This window comes from Octodon degus, unplaced genomic scaffold (assembly GCF_000260255.1).
Source record: "Octodon degus isolate 3935 unplaced genomic scaffold, OctDeg1.0 scaffold00016, whole genome shotgun sequence".
In the NCBI taxonomy this organism is placed as follows: domain Eukaryota; kingdom Metazoa; phylum Chordata; class Mammalia; order Rodentia; family Octodontidae; genus Octodon; species Octodon degus.
In genome coordinates this window covers 9,042,473-9,048,371 of record NW_004524592.1, presented here as the reverse complement: position 1 = coordinate 9,048,371, position 5,899 = coordinate 9,042,473, and the positions used below count along the sequence as shown (strand labels likewise).

Below are 5,899 nucleotides of genomic sequence, written 5' to 3'. Positions count from 1 at the left end.
TGTTTTCAGCCTCCCCAGTGCTGGGATTACAGGTGTGCGCCAAGATGCCCAGTCTCTGTTGTGGGCTCAGTGTACCTGTGGGTGGGGCCAATGTGGCATGTGGATTGAACTCCTGGTCCTTGCGCTTGCCTAAGCAGGCACTGAGTCTGCTGAGCTATCTCACTGGCCTTCACTGTTGTTTTAATTTCTGTCTTTTGAAAGGCCAAATGTTGAACACTTTTCATGTACTTGTTAGCCATTTGCAATTTTTTTTTTTTTTTTCAGACAAGGTCTTATTATGTCATTCAGGCTGCCTAGACTCACTGTCTTCCAGCCTGGCCTCCATCTTGCAGCAGTCCTCTTTCATCTTTCTTCCAAGGGCTGGAATTACAAGCTTGCACCACCACACCAGGCAATAAGTGTCTTTTAAAAAGACTTTTTTTTAAAAAAAAAAAGACTATTTTTAACTCCATGAATTGTTTCCCACATTTGGCAATTTCTTCAGCTTGATGGTTGTCTTAGTTATTTTCTCATTGCTGGGACAAAATTCCCAACACCCACAAATTAAAAAAGAAAAGGTCTATTTTAGGTCAGAGTTTGTAGAGGTTTGATTCCACAGCCAGCTGGCTCCAAGGCAGGAGGCATGGCAGAGGGGAAACAGTCCTTGGGTGAGCCGACAGAGGCAAAGCAATTTGCTTTCTTTCTTCAGACCTGACCCACTCTGTGAACCTATTGGACTAATGCAGTTAGCACACACACCCATAATCCATATTCATACACCTATGATCCAATCACCTCCTGACTGGAAAGTCTCACCTATGAGTGTATGAGTCTTTGGGAGGGACATTTAGGTACTAGCCATATCATGGACAACTTTCAGTCTCAGATTACCCCCTCTTCAGAAACTTTCAGTCTGTATTGCTGGGATCCATGACATTCCGCTGCTAGCATTCTTTCCCTAGAGTGCACTGTTAGGCCATGGTATTTTCTGTGGTGGGAAATGCTGGGACAATATCTGATCTTCCAAATTTGTGCTACTTCCCATTGTGTCTTCTTTGAGGGAAAATGAAGAAAACTACATCTAATCCTGTTAGCGAAGGAGTTTGACTAGAAGAAACTGAGAACCCCATGTTAGATAGCTTTTTTCTTTTTTGTAGAACTGGAGAATGAACTTAGGCCCTTGCACTTGCTAGGGAAGCACTTATTCTACTGAGCCATCTCTCCGGCCCCATGGGGTTTTTGCTTTTTCTTTCTTTCTTTCTTTCTTTCTTTCTTTCTTTCTTTCTTTCTTTCGATAGCTTTAATATAGAAAAATTACACCAAGACTGACCTTGGCTTCTCTCTTATTTCCTTTCAGAAGTTACTTTGCTGGTGAGGTTAATGATTTAAGTAAATGATAAGTAGCTAATATGGCTACTGGGGATACTGGTGCTTTTAATTTCAGATAAGTTCAAGAACTTGAAAGATGAGTGCATAAAAAGGAATGTCAATATTTGCCTTTGGAGTGGCTTGCTTTTTTTTTTTTTTGGTTGTTGCAGGGTCTTATTAAGCAGCTCAAACCTGTGGTGATCCTTCTGCTTTCAGCCTGACCTAACTGGGATTACAGGCGTGTGCCACTGCGCCTAGACTCTGGCTGGCTCAGCCCACACTGGGGGTGGGCTGGTGTGGCATGTGGTTCTGGGGATCCAACTGCAGTCCCTGCACTTGCCTAAACAGGCACTTTAGTCTGCTGAGCTATCTCGCTGGTCCTGCTTTTGGTTTTAATAATCAGTAGACCTTATGATATTTATTTATAGCAATTGAATATAGTAATATACTACTGTATTTTTTCTATTAGAAACTTATTTAAATGTGCCAAATAAAATCTCACATTTTTAGACCATAAAATGTTAATACATTCAACAAAAATTTATATTATTTTACTGCCATGGGTTTACAGAGTAATAATCCAGATCAATTTTGATTAGATGGTTGAAATATCCTGTTACACTTTACAGACATCCCAAGTCCCTTATAATAATGTAAACAAAATAACTTTTCCCTAAAAGATGAGTTTGAGAATTTCAGTCCATTCTTTCAGGACTTGCACTTCTGTGAGGACTTCCTAACGGGGAAGGACTTATTTTTGGAGATGGAGATCTGGACTTTGACTGGCCTGCTTCTTGGCCATGAAAGAGACCTAGACCTTGATCTTGACCTAGATTGGGATTGGAAATACCTCGATCCTTTTATCGAACCAGATCTAGATCTTCTGAGTGAGACCGATCTTGATCGATGAAGAGACACAGACCTTGATCAATCATTGAGAAGATACTGACCTTGACCTCTGTCCTCTGCTCCCGCGGGAGCAAGAATATCACCTTCCTCTGAATTGAGAATGTGTTCTGACTGGACATGGTGATGTGCACCTGTAATCCCAGCTCTTGGGAGGCTGTAAGCAGGCAGATCACTGTGAGTCCAATCTAGTAGTGAGGCCCTGAACACCCTGTAGACCCGTCCCTAAAATATAAAAAAAAAAAAAAGAAAGAAAGAGAGAGAATGTGATCTAGACTGTGACCTGCTTCTTCTCCTGCTATAGCGATGACAATCATAAACATAAAGTCCCTTTTTGCCACACTCATAGCATATATCATTGGGATCAAAGGGATGACAGGCAGGTGGTCTATCAAAGCGAGATCCCTGAAGTATATCCATTGATAATTCAACCCGCACTTGGAAACCACAAATCACTTTTCCATCCAGTCTTCATACTTCATCTTTAGCATCTCTAGGATCTTCAAATTCCACAAAGGCAAATCCTGGGGGATTTCTTGTGATCCATACTGTTCTTAAGGGACCATAATAACTGAAAGCACTTTCTAACTCTCCTTTGCTGGCACTAGTCCCAGGTTACCAGCATACAATTTCATTTCTCTTCCATACCGCCCATAACACAACATGCTGACCAGACTGCACACTCTGCTCTTTGGCTCGGAGGGCTCAGGCAGGGCTCCAGAAGTTCAGCAGCTATGGCCACCTACCCCCGCCAACGGTCCCAGCGGCACCCTATAATAACTACTTTAATATTTCTTAGTCACAAAAAAAGCAATGGAAGCATATTAAAATATAAACTATTTCTCTTTTCATTTCCCAGATCCCAAGAGGTAGGCAGCTTTCTCTTCCATGTTCTTCCCTGAGGTACCTCTTTGCCACTAACTCTACAGAGCCACCAAACATGGGCTGAAACTTCCAAATTGAAATAAAGTGATTATTTATATGACAAGAAAGTAGGCCTGTCACATTTCCTGGTTTTATTTTTCTAAAATAGGAATACCAGAGAGTAGTACATGAAAACAAAGATGTGTGCATTGCTCAGTGGTAGTGAGGCCACTCTAGGCCATATGGTAGTGAAGCCCACATGCCAGTGATGCGTATCAGGACTACTGCTGGGATTTTCTAGGCCCCTGTGTCTCTCAGTCAGCTGCACTCCTGAGAAGGTATTTAAAAGTGGAAACCAGGGGCTGAGGAGATAGCTCAGTGGAATAAGCACTTGCCTGGTAAGTGCAAGGGCCTGAGTTCAATCCCTGGTTCCGCAAAAAAAATAAATAAATAAAAGTGGAAACCAAAAGAGCGTAATTCAGAAGATCAGGATAACTCCTGAGAGAGTAGCCAGATACATAATGGACACAGTCTTTTCCTGTGTCTGGATGAATAAGACCTTCAACACAAGGTGGTTTTGCACCTGGTATGTTTTCTAGATGACCCAGACAATCACCTGTACTAATCACTGTACCGGGAAGTAGATAAGAGACTTTGACAATAGCAGCTTTCTCTGGGACAAGTAAGAATCACTTGTACCGGAAGTCCAGGTCTAAGTTTTGTTGTTTCCTTGAGTGAACGGTGCTAAACAGTCCATTTTTCTTTGGGTCTGCCAAATTTGCAGAATGAAAGAGAAATAAACGGGAACAGGGGAGCCTGGGAAGACACCATGATGGGGCCACGGGGATGCCCGCAGTGGCGGTAGTGGGGAAGCAAGAGTGCCTCAGCCCAGAGCCCGCCCACACCGCCCACTGTGGACCAGTCTTTTCCAGCGGTGTCCCCTCACTGCCGGCCAGCTGCAGGGCCCGGCCGTCCTAGCCGCTGTAGCAGCAGAATAGCCCTAGGAGGTAGCCGGTCCCCTGCCAAAAAGAAAAGCAAATCCGCCAAGTGGCGGGGGCACCGCCAAAAGAATGAAGGCAGCAGAAATAGTGGGGCTCAAGAGTTGGTGCCTCGGCCTGGGTGCAGCAAGAAAGACAAAGAGGTGCCTGTTCGAGACAAACCAAGCTTTGAATTCTCTGGGACTTTTCTTGAGGACACTAACACCTGTGGGGTGTAGTCATTTAATACAATGAATCCCTGGAAGTAGGTATCCCCCCAAACGGTGGCATCTCTAACCCTTTAAAAATGAGATATTCCCTGTCCTGCACCTCCACTGACAAAGTGCTTACCTTTTGGGTCGGCACTGTCACACTGCAGACATTCTCATCAATCATCCGTCCTGTTCTAAACAGCATGCAGTCTTTCAGGGTCGGCTGGTGGAATGCACTCATGCTGATAGCACTGTGGGCCGAAGGGTGAAGCCCTACACCATCGACTTGGGCTCAGACAATGGAACTTTCTTGGACAACAAGCATATTGAGCCACAGAGATACTATCAACTATAAGAAAAGGATGTACGTAAATTTGGGTTCAGCATATGTCCTACTGCATGAGTCATCAGATACCTCTGAACTAGACAGGAAGATGAGGATGATATGAGGAGGAAGTAGTTTCTGACCACTAGCAAACTAAGAAGTGGTCTACTGAGATACCTCTTCCTTCTTGGAACACTCTGGGATTGACTCAGAGAGCACCATGCTGCTGTGTGGAAGGCCTCTTACCACCTTAAGCCTTTCTTCTGTTGCCACCCAGCTTACATGACATTTGAAGAACACTGACTAATGTTTAATTGAACTTCTGTGACACATCAGCCACATGCCTGTGGGTATTTGTTTTTAGGTCTGTTACTGAGGAAGTGCTGGTTCTCTTTATACAGTTACTTTATTTATATAGTTATTAAATTTTGTGGACCAAGAATTTTTGTTTGTGGGGGGCAAACCCCTGGCAGAGAATCTTACTAAGCTTTGGTGGTTATCAGAACAGCCTCCAGCATATACCAAAGCTTCAACCTGATTGAGCTCTTGAGTCATACAGGTGGATTTTGCACTTAGTTTTGTTTTTTAAATTTTTTGTGGGGGTATCATATGACCTCATTATTGACTGTTAAGCAGATGCTTTATGGCACCTGCTGAAGCACATGACTATCTAGGAAGTTCATGGCTAACAATGAGTGCTGACTTGCTATCATGAGAGGCAGAAATGGGTTGTAGATTCTTCTTCCTATGAGAACATTGTGATTGCTCCATGAAACATGTACATTAACAATTTTCATCATCTTGTCTTCAGTTTTATATTTTTATTCAAGTAGTTGTTGTTGTTGTTTCTTTGAGAAATATACTGTTACCTGGTGGGGTCCTTGCTTTATTCTAACATACGTATATATGTCTAAAGAAGGTTATGTAGCTTACCTATTTTACCTTTAATAATTGTTCAGGGCTGGCCAAATAGTTCAGTGGACTAAAGTGCCTGCAAGCAGGGGCAGAGGTTCGCCCCCCAGGCCTGCTGTGCCAGCCCTGCCCCCCGGGTGTGCTGAGCCGGCAGTTGAGACTGGGCATGGTGGCATGCTCCTGTAATCCAACCTCTTGGGAGGCTGTAAACAGGAGGACTATGAATCCGATCTAGTAGTGAGACCACTCTGTAGACCCTTCCCTAAAATACAAATAAATAAATAAATAAATAAATAAATCAAAAATTGTTCAGAGAGATATTTACCTCTCAAGGGGGGAAAGCAAGGGGATGGCCC

At 43.4% G+C, this 5,899-nt stretch overlaps 2 pseudogenes; one reads left to right on the top strand and one right to left on the bottom strand.

Moving 5' to 3' along the window:
* Positions 1-2,042: 2,042 nt before the first annotated feature.
* On the bottom strand, positions 2,043-2,918 carry LOC101592489 (annotated as a pseudogene).
* Positions 2,917-4,755, top strand: LOC101583843 (annotated as a pseudogene).
* Positions 4,756-5,899: the final 1,144 nt, after the last annotated feature.